The 23,108-nt window shown below is 40.3% G+C and overlaps 1 protein-coding gene and 1 long non-coding RNA gene across 8 annotated transcripts in view; one reads left to right on the top strand and one right to left on the bottom strand.

Annotated features, from left to right (window-relative positions):
• Nucleotides 1–2,402: 2,402 nt before the first annotated feature.
• LOC116240440 (uncharacterized) lies at nt 2,403–7,247 on the bottom strand. The gene is made up of 3 exons (XR_004169303.2): nt 6,746–7,247; nt 5,982–6,113; nt 2,403–4,078 (listed from the first exon to the last, which is right to left on the bottom strand). It is a non-coding gene; the product is annotated as an uncharacterized LOC116240440 (long non-coding RNA).
• Nucleotides 6,039–23,108, top strand: part of ARMC2 (armadillo repeat containing 2) — a 98,071-nt gene continuing 81,001 nt past the window's right edge. For 3 of the 7 annotated variants that reach the window (XR_016464418.1, XM_090135905.1, XM_090135900.1), the window contains exons 1-3: nt 7,339–7,615; nt 9,933–10,087; nt 10,510–10,578. The gene's annotated coding sequence lies outside the window, so the exon portion shown is untranslated. Of the gene's footprint in view, nt 6,174–6,983; nt 7,074–7,338; nt 7,665–9,932; nt 10,088–10,509; nt 10,579–23,108 lie in introns of those variants that run through there. The other 4 variants (XM_090135902.1, XM_090135903.1, XM_090135901.1 and 1 more) reach the window with 4 other exon arrangements.

The raw sequence follows: 23,108 nt of genomic DNA, 5'->3' as shown, positions 1-23,108 counted from the left end.
TCTAATCTTGCATCTTAAAAAAGACTTATTGCAAGTGCAAAAGGTGCAAAGAAAGGTTAGAAGATTGGCTGGGGAAAGGCATCCTCTTCCGTGTCAGGTGTAGCACTGCTGTTTGGGAAGAGTTGAGGCTGAATAGGTTATGGCAGTTGACAATAAAAATAAAGCAATCTATGAATGCCCAAGGAGTGACAGATTGGAAGGGGTTTTATTCTTAGGGAGAGAGAAAGGTTATTTAAGCTGAATTCAAAGATGTTTACAGAACATGAGGGCATCAGCTAGTTTTGACTACTTGTTATCAGAAATCTGTAACCATTTAGAGGAATGGAAATTAGGAGCAACCTTACGACAAAGGTACTTTCAAGATGGAGTTTGATACCTCTGCAGATAACTTGCACAGTACAAAATTGCTGTCTGCAATAGCTGGGATCAGAATTGATGGCCAAGGAGTTTTTCACCCGTCTTTTCCATGTCAAGATCAGCACTGAGTATGAAAGCTTTGATTTTCAAAATGCATATCAAATTTACACATTTGCCACCAGCCAGTTTATCACCACCTGCTATCTTGTATTCAATTCTGTTACACAAGAGTGTAAATTAATGTGGAGTGCAATCCTCGTAATTATTGTAGTTGGGGGAGCAAATGGGGCTGTGCATATGCAAGTGTCTAATTAGCCATGTAGTGGTTGCATACACTTCGAAACACCCTGTTCAACTATGAAATCATACTGACTGCTTCAGCTTATACAACAGTGTGTATAGTTGCCTTCCTTGCATAAGGAGAATTAGGCCTTCTGTTTTAATACTGCACCATTCTGAGCCCTTAATCTTGCATCACAGTAGAACACTCCGCTAGCAACAAATAACTGTATATTTTTCACACTTTTCATTTTTTAAAATGCTACTTCCTGACCTCTGTGAAATGCATACAGTGGGCTACCTGGCTACTTTGACGCATAATTAGATTAATCTTAGTTAAGAAGTATCCCAGTGTTGCTGTAGCAGTAAAAAGAATATGCTTTTACCTCCTTTGATTTTCAGCCTTCCTTTCACATGAGAGCTCTGTTGTCTTAGTATGTCACACGTAGTTTCACCAGTTTTGTTTGATTTAGACTGAGACAACTTGGCCTTATTAGCTTCTTCTATCCCCTTCAGTTTTGGTGGGGTCTCAAGTGCCTTCTTAGTTCTATTGCAAAAGGAAATTCTCATAAACCACATAAAGCCCTAAAAAATCTGAGGGCAAAATTGAGTGGGTCTTTGCTCTCATTGGCAGCATCTTCCCTTTGTGCAGTGCTGCCACGGGTGTCTAAGGAAGCTCTGCAAAGGGAAAGAGAATTGCAAGCTGCTGGCTCTCCGTGTCAGAGAGGATGCATTTGCTCCCAGGATCTTTTCTGGATCTGACAAATGTATTGCTGGGATTTCTGGGATACAACATCATCATTTCAGCACTTCTGTAATTTACAAAGAACTATGAAATAGGAACATAGCTTGGAGGACTGGGCATACTATGAGGTCATAGCTGTCTAAGGCTGGCCAGATACTTGCCTTTCCACTTGATTTGTAGAGGCAAATTTACTCATTTCTGAATATTCTCTACTTCTTTTAGATAAGCATCAGCAAGACTGATAAAAAATAGTTTGTATGTTTTTGCTTGGAACTTCTCTCCAAAAAATGAGAATTTACTTTTCTTCTATATAGTAATTAAGAATACTCATACTAAATAATTAATTTGGGGGTTAATTTTACCTCTCCCCCTCTCCCAGTGCAGAGATCTGCATACTTCTGTACACGCACATATGCATACTCCATTAAAATTACATCAGCATAAGTATGAATATCATGAACCAAAAGTTTGGCATCTCTACTATAGTGAAAGCTGACTGCCACCTATGGGCAGGAGTTCATGTTAACATATTTAGCTAAAATTTTAATATTATTCTTTGTAATTAATTCGATTTGTAATTGTTCTAGTAGGACAGAGCTTCAATTCATTTGCTATATATTTGTCCAAGGCAATTGCTTCTCATCCTCTGAAAACTGAATATTAAAACCATCTTCTTTATGAAGGAGAATCAGCTTTGCGACGATTAAAAAAAAAAAAATGGGGTAGGACGTTCTTATTTCTGTTATCCTGAATAAGGAATAAATAGAAGCACCCTACTTCTCCAAGGGAAGGAAAATGACTCAGTGGTACACAGACAGGCACATCAACAAGATAATGCTGTATTTAATGATTACTGTAATTTTAAAGTTTAGCCATCTCAAGGTTGTAATATTTTGTTGACGGCCTTCTTTTACTAAATACATACAAATAGCCTGGTTATGCAGTCCCACAAAAATGTGTATATAATTAGTATGTCATAGTAATTCTCTATTCAAAAATTTTCATTTTTCAGACGAAAATGATGGCTAAAGTGGGGGAAGAGAAAGAAGAGCAGAAAAATGTATGGCTTGATTATGTAAGCCTTGATTTTTCTGATAATCAGTGCTCATTTAGAAAAGAAAAAAGCAAGTGCAGACTGAAATGTCAAATCCATTGTATTAAAAATCCTGTTTCTAATTCAGCTTCCAGGTACTTAAAAGCAAATAGGCTGACAATTCTGTATATTTGATTACAAATAAGAAAAATGCTCGACTACATTTAGTTACTACATCGTAGTATGCTGCAGTAAATCGGGCATCCCTCATCATCTCTCAGAAACAACATACGTAAACATAGCTGGAAAAGTTTAGCAAATTCATACATATATATTCATTTGGGGAAAAAAAATCATTCTGCTTCAATCAACAGAAGGAATTTGTAACCATAGCATGCTTCACCTTTTGGGAAAGGAACGCAGAATTTTTGAGGAAACAGAGACAGAAATGAACTTTAAAAAGGGGAAAATATGTTAAAAGAGATAGGAACTAATGAGAACGAAGAATGAGTTTGATATGATGAATTTTTCAAAATCCCCTTTTTAAAGTAATTTTATTTCTGGGCCTTCTCATTTGTGTTCTACTCTATTAAACACGATAACCAGCCTATCTAAAAAAAAAACCAACGTATTACATTCATGCTTATCTCACGCGTTTTCACTAAGTTTTATTACTAAAGTTCCGTTGTAAACTTAGGAAATACTGTAAAAGCAGCATACACCATTTTGGTATCAGATGTTATCACGTCGGCATTTCATGCTTACCCTCCGACAGCATAAGCACCTTTTATCATCTATGGAATTCTGACAGTTATGGTAAAATATTTGTACTTAGTACACAAAAGGATTTGGTAACTAACGTAACTACATTACACAGCAATTTAATTCCCATACATTTTGCTTCTTACTACTGAATTAAGATTGCAAAACAGCCCGACTTTCCTGTGTCCGACTGGTAACATTCGCCTGCATTTTCAAACCACGGTTTAAACTGAACCCACTTGGTCTCCTTGGATAGAAACTTCATATCAGACAAAAATTACTCTTTAGCACGTTTGATGAATCCAGCTTAAAACCAAACACAGAACTGCATGAACATCTGCGACAAACGACTTGCTTCGGCCATTCTCTTCTTTCTTATTTAATCTCCAACTGAGTACCGTTTAGTAGGTTTGCTATTTTATAATGCAGACCTCTCCCTCACCAACCTACTGCTTGCAAAAAGAATATACAAATTTTCCATGTGTCAGAACAAAACCTGAGCAGAATAGAGCTGAGCCTTTTAAAATGGGTGCTAGTAGGAGAAGGGAAAGCAACAAATAAGCTAGCACCCCAAATTTCCAAGAGTAACAAAAAGGAAAAAAAAAAATAGGGAAAATGACACAGAAGATTGTTAAACCAATAGATCAGTTACTAGAATATGAAAGAATATGAAAGAAGTGTCCTTTCCTGGTGATGCTTCACTGAATTGCTACTTGCATACCCACACGAGTATAAATTGAGAGCAAAATTTTTCTTATTGTAGGCAGTATTACAAATGTTGAGATATTCCTGTTTCGGTATCTTTAAATCTGAGGTCTTGTTAAAGAAGAAGCTACGTGGAAAGATCTCCAAGATACTGGCAAACCCTGCTCGGTTTCTCCTGATTTTCTTCCGCAAATGATCTGTTTGACAGAGGGGGGAAAAAATAAAAGAGCAAATAGCAGGCAAAGCACCTGATTCTTTAAAGTGCTTGTTACTAATTCTGCGCCTTTACAAAAAGACAAGGAAAATTCCACTTCCCAAGTAAAGAAATACAGAACATTGTAACATCATAGCTTTAAAAATTATTTTTTCTGTTATTTACACATCGCCTCAATTTCACTTGAATGCTGCTTATACTGTGTAACACAGATTTTACTTTACATAATATTGCTTAGTGCCTATGTGGATTATTTGTTACCTAATAACTGTTAGACTGGTCATGAATTTTTACTGTGCTAGGTATTTTTCAGAACTTAGTTATACGTCTGCTTTTTTTTTTATTATTATTATTTACAAACTTTCAAAATATTACTGTATTCTGGTCTATTTCACTGTGATTTAACACTGCAGAAGTGCATCCAGATACTCATAACACAATACGCTTATAGGCACAACTAAACAAAAAGAAGATTAGCTTATGATGCAGTGGAATGAATGGGACTTTCTTCTAATGGAGAAAAACCTGTTTGCTCATAAGAATTCAATTTATAGCTGAGAAATGGAACAAAGCACCTGGAACTGAGTCAGTGTGAATTCCAGCAATGCAATGAGCTTCACAAAAACTGTGGTTACCTTGCTTTTTAACTAACCACACTGAGCTGACAGCTATTAACAGTAGCAAGGACTTGCATAACGAGGACTTGAAGGAAGGCTTAGCACTATCCATGCCAGAGCGATTTAAAGAGAATGAAGGCACGTATTTCTTTACGATGCATTATGTAACAACATAGAGGGCAATCTGAGACATTTAAAAAGATATGGGGACCCACATATGATTTTACACTTGTTATTTTAGAGTGCTTATAACCTAATGCTTATGAAACACCTAACTCAGGAATGTGATCCTGTAAAATGAGTTTAAAATGTTTTCGAGGACGTGTTTTATGTTTTGTACGTGCTTAGAAAAACATACTAAGTCCTACAATTCAATTTCTTCAAAATTCTGCAATGTATGCAATCTCAGATAAAATTGTCAAAATCTATGATAGCTGGACCTTCTGGTTCACATTAGTGTAAAGAGAAAACTGCTGTTGAGCTGACACATTGATAGATTACGAGTTCTGCTGAAGAATAGCTAAAAATGGTGATTCAGTCTTGTCGCTACTATTTAAAAAAAAATAACAGAAGTGGAGATGTTACTCATGATATCATGCCTTTTATCAAAACCCTAAAGGGTTCTGGTGCATTGAACACGTTCTCCTTCTGAGAGCTTTTTGCTGTATAAAATATCAGTGTAAGTAAATGAAACTAAATCGGCCTATTTAAAAAAAAAATAGGATGAGCTTTTGTGCCCTAAGTTTATTTAAACAAGGAAATAAAGATTGGGATATAAAAGGACTGCCTTTTATGGTGGTGTTTTTTTTTTCCTGTTCACAGGAAAATAGCGATTCTAGTCTTGTAAGGATGAAATGGAAAGCTGCAGGATTATGAAACAACTAAACATGAAGGGCAAATCTGACTGAAAGAGACAGAGAATATTACTGCAATTATTTAAAACTTAGCTGGGTTAGTTCCTTCACTAACTTAAATCAATTCAGTTCCCCTGATATCAATAGGGTGATACAGATTCATCCAAAATGTACCTGGCATGTAAGATAATGCGTCACCTTCTGTTAGGACACGTAAACATAAACACATGTGAAGAGGACTCTTTTCTATCTATCTCCTTAAGCTTAAATACTCAAAACTGTACTTTTAGAAGAGACATTTATGTACTTCTGCTATTTTTACTCCTATATCTTCATTGGTATGAATTTCGTGTGGTCATTTACGCTAAAATAAAGTCAGGTCCAAACGCTGACTTCAGTCCTCAGTGCTCCGTACTTATCTGTGCTGCTGCAAATCACCAGGAAGGGCTCAAGATGGCAGGGAGCCGGGGCCTTGCTGGCTGCTGTCTTCCTCCCGTGAAAATTACCGAGCGCTCCCACTGCTCATTTCTGAATCACCCAAAGCGTCCTGCAACAACAGAAGGGAAACAAGACTTCATAATCCTCATCCTCACCGATGGGAGAGCAGGTAAGGGGGAAACAGAAGTATGGGGGGGGGAAGGATGCGGGGGGGAAAGGAAGATTTCTCATTGCACTCTTCCCTTTCCCACAGAAAAAGAAACCCTAACGCAAACTTCATTATATCACCAAGACATAAATGGCATGCACTTCAGATTTCTCATTTCAAGGCTTTTTGGGGGGGCGTTCTTCAGATTTTTATTTTATTTTATTTTATCAGGGCCTCTCCAGTGTATTCACAGCTTCTCCTAAAATAATGTATCTGGTAGCATAGAAATTTTTATCTCTGAAAAACATCTCCCCACAGAACCGTGACGTAAGCCCTGCTCTGGGTTTGGGGATGGAGGGGGAGACGAGCAGCGAGGAGGCACAAAGTTCAGCATCTCCTCCTGCAGCACAGCACAGCCAGAATCCATGATGAAATCCCCAACTGCCTCAGCCCCGCTCTGCTCGCTGCCTTATGAGGTGCGCACTGAGGAATCTGGGATGTTTAGGCAGTGTGTGAAGACATCGTGGGTAGGGGGACGAGACAAGCCACAGAAATGCGGAGGGAGAAGCAGGAAGGAGAAATGTTTTACGCACTGCTGTGCCGGCAGGGCAGACACTCTCCCTGGGAGCCCGCTACCAGCCAGGCGGGCGGGATCCTCTCCACAGCCCTCAGCGCGGGGCCCGGCGCAGCGCTCGGCCCTCAGGGCGGGCTCCGCGGGCGCTCCTCTCACGGCGGCGGGAAGGGCGGGAAGCGGCCGCCGTGCCTCCCGCTTCCGGCAGCTCCCACAGCGGCGTTACCTCCTCGGCTGCGGCTGCCGGGCAGCCCGTCCCAGCCCGCTCCGGCTCAGGGCGGCGGAGCTCCCCGGCGGCCGCAGGCGTCCTCCGTGGCCGCTCGTCAGCCCCGTGGCTTCCCTCGGCGCGGGTGAGGCGGGGGGGAAGCCACGGGCGCGGCTGCCGTGGCCCCACGCACAAAATCTCCGCTGTCAACAGACCCCCGCCCTCCCTCAGCGAGCAGGGAGGAAAAAAAAAAAAAAAAAAAAAAAGTTAAACGGAAAAAAAAAAGCGGATGGTGGGAGGGGAGGACACGGGGAAGGATTAAGGGAAAGAAGAAAAAAAAAAAACAACAAAACAACCCTCTCCCAGCTTCCCGCCCGCGGCTGCCGCACCGGCGGGCGGGCGGCGTGCCGGGCGCACCTGACAGCCCGCGCCCCGCGCTGTATTTCCCTCCCTTAGCGACAGGGGAGGCGCGCGGCGGCCATTGGCGGAGAGCGCGTCGCGAAGCGGTGCCATTGGCTGTCCGCTCCGCCAATGGGGAGCGCTGTATCCGGGAGGCACGGGGCTGTGGAGCTATTTAAATCCAGCTCGGTGATGTCAGCGGGGGCGGCGGTTGGCGGAGCAGGGGGGCTGCTGGGGGCCGCGCCTGTCAGGCCGTGTTCGTCAGTGGGCGGCCGGCGCTGAGGGGAGGTGAGCGGCTCCCCGCACCTGCCGGGGCGGCCCCGCGTAAGGAAAAGCGGTCAGCCTCCTCACGCTTCTTCCCGCGCTCCCCGCTGATCCGCAGCGGCGTTGGCTCGCTTGGGGGGACGCTGGAGTGCGGGGGTTAAGCGTGGGGCGTTGGCGCAGTGCGCGTTGAGGCCTGAGGCGGTGGGCTCGCCGACTGTGGGAGTTTTATGATAAGCCACGTCGGAAAGCCTCTTAGGCGGAGGGCGAAAGGGCTGCAGCTTGCATTGCAACTACTCGTGCGAGTATTTGGGGGAGGGGTTACCTTAAAGTACCTTTGCGTTGCTCGGAGTGACATCCAGTGCCTCCCCATGGCCTCCGTGGTGCAGTGCATGGACCTTCGTGGTGTGATAGAAGGCCCCAAGTTGAAAGGGATCCACAGGCAGCATCGAGTCCAGCTCCTGGCTCCACACAGGACCACGCAGAAGTGAAACCCATGTGTGAGAGCAATGTCCAAAAGCTCCTTGAACTCCGGCACTCGGGGTTGTGCCCACTGCCCTGGGCAGCCTGTTCCATGCCCACCGCCTTCTGGTGAAGAACCTCTTCCTAATCCCTCCCCCTGACAGCTCCATGCTGCTCTTTTCCTGAGCTTGACTCATCTAACACATTTTATCCTGACCGCTGGAGATTTGTCTGGTTTTGATCTTGGAGGTCTCAAGTGACCATGGTGGTTTAAAGAAAGGTGCGTGCTTGGTACTCTAAGGCCACAAAGTGTACCAGTACAGTATACCCACCTGGCCAACTTGTTTGCATTTCTGATTCCTGTTACTGACAGACCCTGCTCTGTGGGTTGCAGAGAGGACTTGTGGAAGCTGAAACTTGGATGATTCTAGCTGCAAGTGTTCTGCTTTCTATTGTGTTCTTAGCACTGCAGTTGCAGGTGGAGTTGAAATTGTGTGATATTACAAGAAAATAAGCAAAACCAAAATTCAGATGCACTGGTCTGTCTTGGCAGAAAACCTCTTGTAATTTGTTCTGCACTTCAGTATGCTCAGGGACATGATTTACTGGAGGGTTGTTGGTTAGGTCATGGTTGGATTCAATGGCCTTTAAGGTCTTTTCCAACTGGAGTGATTCTATGGTTCTGTGCTGGAGACCTGTCCTGGAACTCATTCTGTTCAGCCTAAAAAAGGCTGAGAAGTTGAATTAAAACAGAGCTATCTCACCTGATGCTTGTAATCCTCCTTGCAGCCCAATGCTCAATACCCTGATCGTTGCACAATTTTTTTCTCTCTCATGTAACCCAAACTGAACCATGAACTGAACCAAATTGCAAGCATTTCCCATCTTGCACTGTTACATCCCTCATGCTAGAAGCACACACAAACAACAGGTAACAGGCTGCAAACGTTTCTGAATTTGCAGGTGCATATGCACAGGGAGCATAGATTTTGGCTTGTGTGTGCAGGCATTTTAGTTGCTTAAAGATGGCAGTGGTGTGGCTGCAGACAGACACATGGTCTGGTGACCAATGGAAGTGGTTCCATAAAAGCAGTGCTCTGGTACAGTGGGCTGAACACATGGCAGTACTAAGCTGAACAGTGTTAGCGCTAGGGATCTATCATAAGGAAATGATTCCTGTTGTTTTTGATTGATTTTTTTTTTCCTGTAGTATTTCTGAATGACTTCTAGAGTGACTTGGAAGTGTCACCTTTCTCTAAAATGTCAGATCAGTGCTAGCGAGAAATGGGCAGGGTATTCATGATGGTCCTGCAGACTTATCTGGACTCTTGACTCCTGCATCTTTCTGACATGCGTGGAATTAATCTCGTGATCAGATATGAATTGGAAAGAATTTCTTCACTAACCTTATGGACAGAGCGTTTCAGGGGAAAAAAGGAAGGAGGAGGCATTTACCCTTAGCTGCCACACAGAATGTGATTCATTTTTCAAAATCACATTTATACACATCTGTGGGATAGACTAGGGGACAAAAAGAAATGTGAAGAGTTCATCTGGTCAGTCCTTTGATTTTGCTACCATGTAGTGGGACCCAATCTCCCCATCTCTTTCCTCGTAAATATCCAAAGAAGATTTCCAGGAAGGAACCTCCCTGGGTATCTCTTAAGTGTTCAACTTAGTACAGGTATCTACTGCCTCCTTAGGTGAAGTTTAACTCCATTTTTTTCTTTTTGTATCAACATGCAGAACAGGTTGTTCCCTTCATTTTACAATTGCTTTTTCATATTTTGAAGAAAGTCAGCATGTGTGCCATCAGTTTTCTTTTTTAGGCTAAACAAACTCTTAAATTGTTTAAATTTTGATCAGTTTCTTTTTTTTCTAGATCTTGTCACGTGACTCTAAAGAAGAGCAAGGGTTGCAGCAGTCTCCAACTTTCAGTCCTAAATTCCCAGTTCAAGAAAGGTCTGGAGAAGAAAGGCCTAAGTAACATGAATGAAAAAGGAAAAAATAATTGCAGATAAGATTGCCATCTCCTAGGTAAGAGGAAGCACGCACTGGAGGGGAAGGTGGATGATGCAGAAGTGGTTACTTCAGTTCAAAAAGGGCCATAGGGACAGTTGGCTGATAACTTGACTGAATGTGGAGCTTCATTTAAAAAAATAAAATATACGCTTAAAGGGCATACAGAATGATAAACAGTACTATGTCACTGTGTAAAGCAGACTTACTGGAAGTTAACAGCACCTCACCTCTGGAGTTTCACAGGATGTATAAAAGTTGCAGTTAGGGCTGAGTAAACAGGGACATGGGAAAGCTAAGGCGCACACAAGCAATTGAATTTCAGATGAGGCAAATTCAGAAAACACAACTCTTGACACTGCTTCCTTCTGACTACTCTTTAGAAATCATTCCTACTCTAGACAATCAATACGTGACACTGTATTTTTTTTTCTTTTAAGAAAATGTTTTCCAGAAGGGCCTATATGCAATGCTGTGGAGGATTCAGCTGAATTCAGGCTGCAGACGGGGTCAGTTGCAGTCTTCTGTCTTAAAATATCAATAAAATTTTATTTTAAATGTGAAGGTTTTAAATTTTAAATGTGCTTTTCAATGCTAAACATTTTTTGTGGAAATCCCTTTGTTACGTTATTAGCAAGTACTCCAATCATCACTGCGTGTCTTACATTTCATCTGCCTGGAAGAAGTGGACAATTCTTTTGCTGCAGATTAACCACAATTTATTTTGTGATTCTGTGGTTGTTGAAAGAGAGAATACATGGTTTGTTACTTTTTCATCCAGTTATTCAAGGAATGGACAGAAGGGTTTAACCACAACTTCCCTTCTGTTCTCAGTCCCAGCAGAAATTTGAGTTTGCAAAGAAAAAGTCAGCAGAATCTGAAAATGTGAAAACCAGGGAGTGAGTGGCTTGACAGTACAAAAGATTGCAGTGTTGGATCTTATTTTCTTGGCTGACAGTGACTAGAATGGTTTGTTTATTTTACCTTTGGCATAGCCTTGTTCCACACTTCAATGTTAATTTTTCTTAGATGGGGAAAAAGTCATCGCTAGAGTTGCTATTGGATGAATTAGTTTTAGGCACCACTGGACACTAATTGTATTAAAGCAGAATTTGGCACAAAAACCTGTTCAGTTTTAACTATTTCCTCATAGAAATGGAGTCACTAGTGAGTCTTTTTATTGACTGAAGGATGAAATTAGCTGTTAGTTCATTTGGATAAGCAGGTTTTTTGTTCTTGTTGAGACTCTAAATAGAAGGTTGTATGAGAAGCATGTTCACGGCTCTGCTGCAGACAGTTCTGTACATCTCAGTGCTTCAGAAGCCAGCAGGCCTCCAAAAGCAACACAAAATGGTAACTGTTGTGTCTGTTTTGCTTGAAAGCTGTTCTGTTCTGTCTTTGATACAAGTTTTGAATTCTGAGATGGTTTTGTATTTCTAGCAAATGCAATACTATTCCTGGAGGAATAAAATGCTTCAATATTTGTGTGTTGGACCTGATGGCCTTTCTGGCAGTCAGTGGGAGGCTTTAATATGCCAAAAATGCAGACGACTCCTCTGCCTAAAGAAATTTGCTTAGATTAGAGAGTAGAGACAAGTGTTAATTAACCAAGCGTGCCTACAACATACAAAAGTTCTCTTAGAGTGTAAGTTAACATCTAAGTCACCTTCTTTGGTGTAGTATCAGTAGGGCAAAGCTGTAAACAGTCATCTCTTAATTTCACACACGTTATTTTGAAAGCTAATACAGTTTTTCTTATCTCTGTTACACATAAAGCCATCATTTGTGCACAATGTTTTTTGAATGCATTGTGGCTCAGCTGTATATTTTGTCCACATCAGCTTCCTCTACAGTGTTGCCTGGTTAGCTCTAGCAATGAGCATCTTTTGAAACTTTTAGAAAAGCTTCTTCCAGTTTGCTAGAAACAAACATGTAGGAACTGGTGACCATCTGGGATTATAAAGAGGGTGGTTGCAGTGGTACTCAGTAGAAGGGCCAGATCACCAGTTGGACCATCTAGGATTGCAGGGAAGAGATAAGGATTTGAATAAAGCAGATTCTCCATTCTGGCAGTCAAACTGTTGAAACACTTGTTTTCTTGCAGCCCCACTGTGGTTTGCAAAAGCTATTCCATCTCCAAAATGTTGCTGAGAGTGATGCTGATGAAAATGACATGCAGACACGCTTTACCATTTATGCATCTCAGTCGCAATAAGGGGGCAGAATAAAATAGACCAACCTATCTATGAAGAATGCAAAGGTTATTTGTCTTCACTAAGATTTAGAGGACTTATAAAATGTTATTGATCACTATTTCTAAAATTGTCTTGAATTGTAGCTTTCCTGTTGCATCAAAGCTGTATGACTAATATTTTGCTATTCTGTTTTCTAGTATCTTGGAACCATCTATCAGAAAGTGGGGATACCAAAGAATGCTATAAGAATGTTTTCAAAACAGCACAAGGAGGAATTCTTTGTGATTTTTCCTTAGTTATGGGTTTCCTAAAGGAGTGTAAAATTTTACTTTCTTCTTTAATGGAAGATATCTACACATATATAACAAAGTCCGTTTCTTAACTATCGGCCTGTTTCAAAAAATTCTGTTATATTTGGAACTAAGCCTATCATGATGTGTTACATGTCAGTAGGTAGTATTAATCTGCATAATTTTTTAAACCTTTAACATCTTCCTTCTCTCCAAAGGCCCAAAGAACAGCATCCTCAATAGCTAGAATAGAATGTAAGTTCAGAGATGATTGCTACAGTAAATTTCAAAATGACATCTAATTCTTTCCTAAAATTTCTGCTATTAAACTTGCATTCTGTTGTATGCCCATATATCTGTTGTTATTAGAGTATAATCTTTGTTGGGTTTAAGCACCACATTCCAACCAAGAAAGCAAATTCACATAAACCACTCATTGCCTCTTTATCCTATGAGCATATCACCCATGTCATAGAACAGCTTGGGGTCTTAAAGCCCATCCAATTCCAACCCCCTGCTGTTGGCAATTTGCCACCACTGCCCAGAGTCCCATCCAGCCTAGCCTTGAAATGCCTCCAGGGATGGGGCATCTACAGTTTTTCCGGTACCTCACCTAAAAAATTTCTCCCTAATATCTAATCCAAATCTCGCCTCTTATTGTTTAAAATCATTCCTGCTAATATGCAGATACTTCCCTTATTTGTGACACCGTTCTAATCCTACATGGAATGGCTTTATGGAGACAGATGCATTTTTAGCATGCATGGAGATTAGTGAGTTCAAAACAGAGCTTTTCCCAGTCAAGAATGTAAGCCAGCAGAGATGGTTATTGCCCAGCTCTTGCATAATCGTCAGCCAGTATAACACTTGCCACCCAAATGAGACTTTCAGAGCTCTCAGACAATTATCATTTGCTGGATGAGAGCTATCACTCAATGGCATGAGTGAAACCATGGCATAGCTTTTTCCATGGTCTTCAGAGCTGATGTTTACCCTCTGCAACGCTTGCAGGGGAATGTTTTTATTTCTGCAAGTGCTTAAAATGCTAAATTCTGCTCACTTCTATGGAATTCCTGTTTTGGTGTAGGGTATAATTTTGACACAAGAACCACAGTTGTGTTTGACTCCTGAGTAGATAGAAAGAGGAAAATCTCTCCTATATCCTCATCATAGAATCACAAGGTTGGAAATGACCTGCAAGACCATCTAGTCCAACCATCTTCCCATTACCACTGCTACCACAAACTAAACCACATCTTGTAGCTCCTCATCCAGATGCCTCTTGAACACTGCCAGGGATGGTGACTCCACCACCTCCCTGGGCAGGCCGTTCCAGTGCCTGACCACTCTCCGAGAGAAAAAGTTCTTCCTTATGTCTAACCTAAACCTAAACAACTTGCAGCCATTTCTTTGGGTCCTGTTTGTTGTGTGGGAGAAGAGGCCAAACCCCTCCTCATCACAGCCTCCCTTCAGGAAGTTGTAGAGTGCCATGAGGTCTCCCCTGAGCCTTCTCTTCTCCAGACTAAAAGACTTAGATTCTCTTTAACTTCTGAGATAAAAATGTACATCTGTGCTCTGGTATACACGTTCTATCGCATCTTCTTTTGCATCTTTTGAATAATTTTTCTGCCACTAGTTATAAGTCACTTGGTGCTTTTCAATTTATTTAGTTCAGCATGCAGGGGAAGTGCATATCAAATTTATGGGCTGAAGTGGAATTGTCAGCTATTCAGGAAGCAACACCTCCAAGAAAGATCGCTCATGGCTTTCTGTCCTGAGCAATACAAAACTTGAAGCAGCTACTGGGTTAACTTGTCCTCACACAGAGCAAAAAGCCTTGGGGGAATCCAGCACTACTTATTTGTTTAAGAGATGTGGCTATGCATTTGAGTGATGTCTTGATTTGTTTTTGTTTTTTCAAGGAGATCATAACTCATTTGCATAAACAGTTCCTAGTCCATAATGAATATGCATAACAGTATTTATGATAGATAAGTTAAAGGAGATTTTATGAGACAGCAAAGCATGCAGTAGTAGAAGGGAGAAGTACCCTTTTCATGCTGTCTGGCAAGAGTGATGACTTAGAGCAGAAAGTAATTTTAATATCTTAACTTACCTAAGTACCCGCATCAAAAAAAGAAAACAGGGAAAGCAGGTATTTATGGGCATGTTGGTGTTACAAATGCTGTGGTACTCTGCTTTAATACACTGCGTTCAATATCTGATAAGTAACATACAAATTAAAGAATATGCCAGTTAAGACTGCAGGAGACCTATTTAGTCATCTGTGTGGATCTTGTATGACTTCTAACTTAACAAGAAGAAGGACTCTTAAGCAAGAACTGTGTGGAGATAGGGCAGCTGCTGCTTAAAAACAAAATGAAACTCTGTCTGGCATCTTCAGGAAAAAGAAGAGCCAAGAAGAAGCCCTAGTCTGCTGCAGAGATCTAAGGGCACATGTTACTCTTTAAACTAATTTATCAGTAAATCAGCTATGATAAAATGCTGGACAGGTTGTACATGTGGGTGGAAACAATATGCATGGTAAAACAAGCTGGTTGGGTATGCAGAGAAATGTGCTGCTAGAAAATCTTGTGAGGAACTTTGAACTAGCTGAAGTATTGTATATAAACTTGTGTTACATGCTGTTGATTAAGCAAAATTCAAATGTTGAAGACAGCAGTCTTGAAGTCTCTGCCTTTGTGTGATTGAACAGCTCAATGTGGAACACTTAATCTCATATTAACTTTTACTTTCTGTTTGTTATGACAAATTAGTGCTGTTTCATGGCAATTTTGAAGTTATTTGAAGGACTCTGGGGAAGGGGATCTTAATGGCATAGAAGATTGGGGTGGACACTGCAACAACTGGAAGACAGAATAGGATTCTTAAGGAGAAGGGCAGAGGGATACAGAGAGAAGCAGAAATGAATAAGCATGCAAAGATGGTACAGGAGTGTACAGCATAGTGTGAGAAACTGAGGAGTGTATCTGAGCTGTTTGCTTAGCAGGGCAGACCCGCTTATCTAATTATCTTATCTGTAGAATTTCTAAAATACAAGTAATGTGCAAGCTGTACTGTAACATAGACAGGCACTAAAAGCAGTTCAGCTGCTGTGGTCTGCAGATGCTGATGTCTGTACTCCCTCATAACCTTGTATGTGGCTAGTAGGAGGGAATGGAGTTTAGTAAAGATGATGAGAGTTTCAATACACTTAGTTCTGTGGTTCAAACAGATACAGCTGTCAAACAATGATGTTTCTGGTTTCGGATTTATCTTTGGTTTGAGTTCTTGAGACCTACTGCCTAGGGCAAGTAGGTCTCAATCCAGGTGAGAATGCTGATAGGAATTTGCAACTTAAAGCGCTTTGGCAGCAGATGCCTTTTTTCAGTTTTTTGGCAGTGAAGCAGGTTCCAGTGAATGGGAGGAGAAATCTCAGAGGGTATTTGTGAGGTGCCTGAGAGAGGCATGTAGGGATGGGAAAGGAATCTGGGAAAAGCAAGAAGGGTGTCATAGGTCTGAACTCAGTGTCTTTCTCTTCTCTCAGCCTGCCCCATCTCTTCCTCCCCAGAGGTGGCTCCTCAAGTTCTTGGAGTTCGTAGTTTGTTTCCAAAGCCCACAGACATCTCCTCCCCCCCTGCCTTATATCTGTCTTCCTCTATCAACTCAACCCTGCCTGGAAAAAAAATCTCCTCATGGCTTTGCTGTAACTTCTAATTATTCTCTGCCTAAAAGAACAGGATGCCAGGGGCAACTCCTGTTACAAAGCAAAGAGGAGACAGAAGGTGGATAAGGGTCATTTAGGCCAGAACAACAAGCTCTGTCTCCCAAGATGAAGGCAATGTATCTTGCAGTCTTCAGCTGCTCTTGCCTTGTCTTGGCCTACTGAATTTATGTCACTCAAGTAGCCAAGCTGATGGCAGATGCCCACAGATTGACCTTCATTTTGTTGTTTTGTAGGTTTTAAGGATGTGACTTTGGTCAGATGAAGCACAGTCTGGCAGGTGTTATGAAGAAAACTGGTAGAAGTAGCAGAACTAACCTTATGGAAAAATATTTGCTAAACCAATCGACAAGCAACACTTCAGAGCGGACCACCAACTAGTAAAGCAGATACTCTGAATCCCATAAAACTCATCTAGCTTAGCACACAGAGAAGCAACATAAAGCTACCTTCAGGGTCACCTGACTGCAGGGGACCTTCAGGGATAGTTGGGACCAAGCTTGCACAGCTGTAGCCACCACACTTAACATCCTATTCTTCCTGACTCTATTTACAGCCATTGGTCCTGTCAGCAAAGAAAGTGGCAGTAGTGGTAACCATTCCTCTGTGACTTTGTAGCATTTTTTGCATTATTAATCACTTTTTTCACAGTGGTAATGAATATCTACAGTCCTTTACAGATCTGATTATTGCATAGTATAGCGGAAGTGCTAAGTCACGGTGTGAAACAGTGATTGAACACCTGGTGGAAAGCAGGGCCAACTCAGGGGAGCTCAGGTGCATGCAGTGCACCTAAGTGATGGGAAGGGGTGGAGCCAGGATCCACTCCCTCACAGAGTTCATTTAAGGGTTGGCAGTGGAGGTGAGGGTGTATTGTTGGAGATCCTCATCTATATGAGGCCTTCTGAAGGTAAGCAGCTTTTTGCTTTTGTTTCTGCTTCTGCGGCTATTGTGCTTGGGCTTATCCTCACTTGCTGTAGCCTGGGACTCTGCTACCCTGCTGTTGTTGCTGTGTTTTCCATCACATTATAGTGTTATGTGTAGTAACTAATGCGTGCAGTTAGCCCGTCCTGACCTAAACCACAACCTATGTCTTTTGAGTCATTTCAAACCCGTCTTGGTTTCTAAACTAAGGATCAGTTAATGGTAGGTGTTTCCTGCACACACCTTCCACAGACACTTCTCCCCCTTTCTGCTGTTTCCTCTTTAAGTATTAAAACAGTATTAAGATTTCTACAACAGTGGTCATCAGGAAAGGGTGACTGTAGGATGCACAGCAATTGTGGATCAGTGGGAGGAGAACTGGTGGAAACAGTTGCCTCATCTCTGTATTTTTGGGCATGTGTAGAGGCTGCACGTATGCATTTTCATGTTAATAAAGAACTGAAGTAATACTAAATGTACACTGGTGGAATTAAATATTTTTCTTGTTATTTGAGATCTGTTTCTTATCCTGACCAAAGTCTTGGCCAGCTTACCTTTCCATCTCATCGATAATGATATTCTATCTTCTATCGTGATTAAAACAGAGCTCTGTGTTTTTTCTGCAAGCTCTCCTGACTTAGGATACTATACCTCATCTCTTTCATTCAGGGGTTACCTTTAATTAGTCTCCTCAGGGTACTCATATGCATGTAAAAGTGGCTGATTCTTCCTGGGAATTATCTCCCCAAATTATTCTGTCGTCTTGAACAATTAAAACTTAACTGGATGTTTTCCCATCTCATAGATTTATTAGCGAAAAATAAATCTCACTGCTTTGAAGTTTTCCTAGCTCTTTACTCTGTCTGCTAGTTTTTAAGGAACCTGTTTTCTATCTTTGTTCAGCCAATGCTTCTATTCTGCTTTTCCTTTCTGAGTTCCATCTTGCATTTCAAAATATTTTCCTTCTTGCTGATCTTGAAAGAGAGAAACACCTTGTACAGTTGGCTTATCATTCACGTCTAGAATTCCTAGGTATTACAGAAATGCAAATATTTCAGTATTCATTTTCAAAATGAATTCAAAATCACGTAGAATGTGATTTTAGGGAGTATTTTAGATCATTTTGGTGAAATTTTCCTGAGAAGAAAATATAAAACATCAGTGACTCAGGATTGTATCCACAAAATGTTTTTCCTTCTTTCAAATTGCCATGGGGTCCCTCATCTTACCTCCTTTGTTAAATTTCAAGACTTTAGTGTTTAACCGCCCCCCCCACCAAAAGACTACAAATTGGACCAACCTTCGCTGCAGAAATGCTGGGGTATCAGGACAGTGTAGTTTCAAAGTCTCAGCTACAGTGTGTTCTTCTAGATACTTAAAACTAGTAGATTTTTCTAAGCTGTATAATCTCACCAGATTCTTTAGAGATGCCATCTGGCTGTACCATCATAAATGTCCAAGTACACCCTCCCCCTCCCCAGAAATACAAGATTTTTTTTTCAAGTGTAACTGTTGAATATCTTTTCACGATTAAAACAAGTTTCACATTGTATTTAAAGATGAAAAAGCATCAATAAAACTAGGAAAGCAGATTGTGTGACTTCCCTCCCAGCAAATTATTTGAAAATCCCAGACCTCATAGGAATGTGGAATTTGAGAAATATTTGTCCTTTGTTCCCCTAGCCCAGAGGAGTGCTCTTTTTCCTGCATTAGGGTGTTTTGCCAGTTGACAGGGTCAATGGGAAGGACACCAACAAAAGGGATAAGCTTATTTTACTGTCTATTTCAGAATAATACAAAAAATACAGCAGTGCCTACAGTAAGAAGATAAGCTTTACAGTAAAGAAAATGAATGAGGTAATGCATCTATTCATTACTACATGAGGTTAGCGGTAGTGATTAAGAAAGTTACATCACCAATTGCCCTAATATGTTACCATCATCCAGATCTGCAGTTACTGGAGAGCCTCATTTACAGCAAGGGTCTGGAGAACCTGTCCTGGCAGTTGGGATGTTCTATGTTGGTGCATCCACCCTGTAGATGAGGTCTCCAAAAACTCTGCAAGCGGGTCCATCCTTTATACCATTGGATAAACAAATCTATGTAACAGCCATATCTGGTTTCCTCTTTCTCTGGTTTTCCCCCCAAACCTGGCTGGGGTTCAAGGAGTCAAGGAAGTTGTGCTATCTATTTTGATGCACCACAGGCCTCTTTGGCAAGAGTAACTGTGCCCAGGATCACGCGTACATGCTTAGTCAGGTAACAAAGATTACAGGATATCATTTGACCATTATTACTGCGCAAGAAGCATTATAACAGAGCTGTAGATAAACACCAGAATATACATACTCCTCCTGCCATGGCAAAATACGGATAAACAGCATCTTATATGTACAGTTAATACTATATGTATTGGGTATGCTGTTAGGTTGCGAGGTTCATCTGTAGGTCAACTTAGATTCAGGGCCTATCTCAGGTCCCAGCATTTCATAGGGACAAAAATTGTAATACAGGTTTCTGGATGTAGCATGGAAATAACAGCAGGATACAGAAATTAAATATATACTTGTGACCAAGCTCCACACTTGTTCAGTGCTTTACTGAATTAGGACTGTAACTAGAAGTAGAACTGATGATAAAGATGAATTTTCTCATCAGTCTTCTTTCTGTTAAACTGAAGCTTTCCAGTATCCTGCAAGCCCACAAATCATAGCTCAAATTCTATCTGTACTGTATGAAGAGTCTGGCTTATATTAACATCCCTATTTGACATGGAAATAACTCAGTCTGAAGAGCAATCTGGGACTCTATTATAGTCATACTATGTGTTACTTGGTATTGAAGATCATCTGCAGCGTTCTTTCATATGGATGATGACTACATCCAACTTCTATATAATTAAGAAGTAGGTATGCATGCAATGTATGCATATATGTATTATAAAGGACAGGTATGTATATGCATGCTTGAGCAAATGTGAGGTGAACTGCTATTTACAGATAGTCCCAGGCCAATGAACAAAATACAGTAAACAGCCCATATATAGGCAGAATTCTTATATGGAAAGCGTAGTTTTTATGACCAAAATTACAGGAACATACCAACAAAAGTCTCATTCTACTATTTTAATGCCTGTTCTCAGTATCCATGCAACCCTTGAAAGCTCTGCTAAGGTGGATTTAATTTCTACCTAAAGAAATCAGGAAGATGGAAAAAAAAGTCCTATTCAAAGTGTCTTGTCTGATCCTGTTTGAATGAGTACGTGAATGGACATCATTCCCACTTTCCTCAGCTGTTGACAAAGTATATTTCTTTTGTGCCTGTGAGAGAAAAGGAATACATTATTTTTATATATATAGTGGTGCTGTTCAGGGAGGCATCCAGCACTTTTGGAGACCATCACTCAATCTCCTTTCTCAACAGCACCACTAAATCTTACACTGGTGTGGGTTTCTTTGGAAATCCCTAATGCACACAGATGACTAAAACTATAATGACAGGAAACTACCTCCAGCTGAAGTATCAGGATGCAGTTTTGCAATTAGCCTAGGCTGACCTCAGTCTATTTTGCTGCATCCTTCTCCTGTGCTAGCTGTAGCCAGCAGCACCAGTGGACCTACATTTACATGTTCACCTGTGTCAGCTCCCTGACAGAGGTGTTTTTTGGCAAAAACAGATGCTTTTGGATAGGGTAGGTTTTCAGCTTACTCAGATAACCTCCCTATCCCCATAACTCCATGGGAGTCAGTCTCAACACAAAACAAGGAAAAAAACTTGGGTGGGTGGTAAAGTGGTTCATCTCTTCAGCAGTAATAACTTTAGCTGGTAAAATCTCTCACTAAAAAAAGGTACTAGAACAAACTGATAAAAATTTGATTTGAGATGTGCAAATTTCCTGGACTTGACAGTATCTGTTTTTGAATTCAAACTAAATTACTGAAGTCCTGTCTTGCTTTTTGTGGTGTACCATGAATTCACATAAATATGGGAATGTTTGAAAGTGGAGGGTCTGGGATTTTTTTTTTTAATGCTTTGCCATGTGTTTCATAAGCATAAACCAGTATATCTGATTCTCTACTAAGAACATGAAGTAAAACTGCTACCAAAACCGAAAATAGTGTCTACAGTAAGCAGATATAATAAGGAAAGTCAATATGGCTTTTTCAGAGAGAAGTTGTACTACTTAGGCCTATTTGAGTTCATTATAATGAATGTATAAAGGTGAACAAAGAGTTGAAAGTGATCCACTCTGCTTTCCAAAAGAGTTTTGAGTCCAACAGTAAAGCGTTATAGAAAATTGTGTTGATGGTGGTAAGAGAAATCATGATGAGGTATAAGACAAAATCTTCCACAGGTCAGTAATTGTTCAAAAGCAAAAAAAGCAATGGATAAATGTATCAGGGTTTTTCTTGTTTGTTTGTTTTTTCCTTCACAACAAAGATTTGCTACAATTTCACTTGGGATTCATGTTTTTATTTTATTACTGAGTGATGTCAAAGGTGAAGAACAAGGCCATGATCTTCAGTAATAATACTGAATTTTTTAGGATACTAAAATCAAAAACCAGCTGTAAAATTATGCAGAAGGATAAGACAGTAAAAGAACTGAGTGGGAGTCTATATAATTCTCATATGGCAAGTTTGAAACAAAGGGAAGTTCTTTTTCCCATAATGTAGAATTGAATGCAGAATACACATTCTCTTAGGATAATAAGTATGTGATGAGTTTAAACAAACAAACAAAAAAAAGGATCAAAGAGATCTGGAAGACAAGTCCGTTGAAGACTAAAGACTATTGTACAGTGGTCTAGGAAGAGTTTTCCAGCTTGGGAATACTGAGAGCTAAAGGATAAAGCTAAAGAGCCTTGGAAAATATCATTTTTTATTATTAAAAGAAAATTAATTATTTTTAAAAGCTCTAATAAGCTTTTCATGAGCACTCCCAAATTGGCCATTGTGGAGAAGAGCCTTGAGGATCTTTGGTGTGCTCAGGTACGTTTTAACTTCTAATTTCCAAATAGAATAAATAGCTTTAATGAGACTTCTAATATTAACCACATAGTATGAGGTTAGCACAAGTGAAAGATATTTCAAACATTACATTTAGCTCCATATTACCTTGATAATAGCACTGAAATATACAAGTGACATTATTCATATTGCATTGGTCATATGCTGTGCATTCAGCTAATCCCTTGATGACTCTTTCTCTTGATACATCGTATGCTGTATGTTTTTATCAGGCCCTAATTTGGGGGGCCTAATAAAAACATAACCTAATTTCCTGGTTACATCAAAATATAGAACTGGAGTGTTCTTCATTTATACAAATACTGCTGAACATTTAATTTAAGAGTCTCTGTCTGATAGATAATAATAAAAAAATGACTACCCGCCAAACTTGTAGCATTAAATGGAAGCTATCTTTTTGGCTGCTCATTGGAGAGGGTTTACTATTGCTGGAATGGCTTTGTTTTTCAGCAGTGTCTCCTTAAAAACAGCTTCCTCTGAACACATATTTCTATTTTATTGAGAAAAGGAAATATGGTATTAGAAATCAATGTTTTTAAAGGATAATTTAAGGAAGTCTAATCTTGGCCAATGCTGAAATATTTTCAATTTAAAACAAATAGTATTTCTGTCACCCAGTCAGCTTTTTCAAATTAGACTATTACTCCTTGATAAGTTAATTACAAAACAAAGAGACAAAACTAATCTAAAAAAGTGTATTAATGAAAGTATAGAGCACATGTCTAAAAACTGTTTTTAGAGATATATTAGTGAAATTTTACTTTTTATATGAAAAATCTTGTCTCCAACTGCTTAAGTCATATGAAAAGTACTCAATTTTTCACCCAATCACAACTTACTTCTTTACATTGCTTCAGTGATAGACTGTTGTTTTT

Source organism: Phasianus colchicus, chromosome 2, assembly GCF_987193195.1.
Source record: "Phasianus colchicus chromosome 2, bPhaCol1.hap1.1, whole genome shotgun sequence".
Lineage (NCBI taxonomy): Eukaryota > Metazoa > Chordata > Aves > Galliformes > Phasianidae > Phasianus > Phasianus colchicus.
The sequence above is the reverse complement of the archived record's forward strand: the minus strand, read 5'-3'. Positions and strand labels throughout refer to the sequence as shown.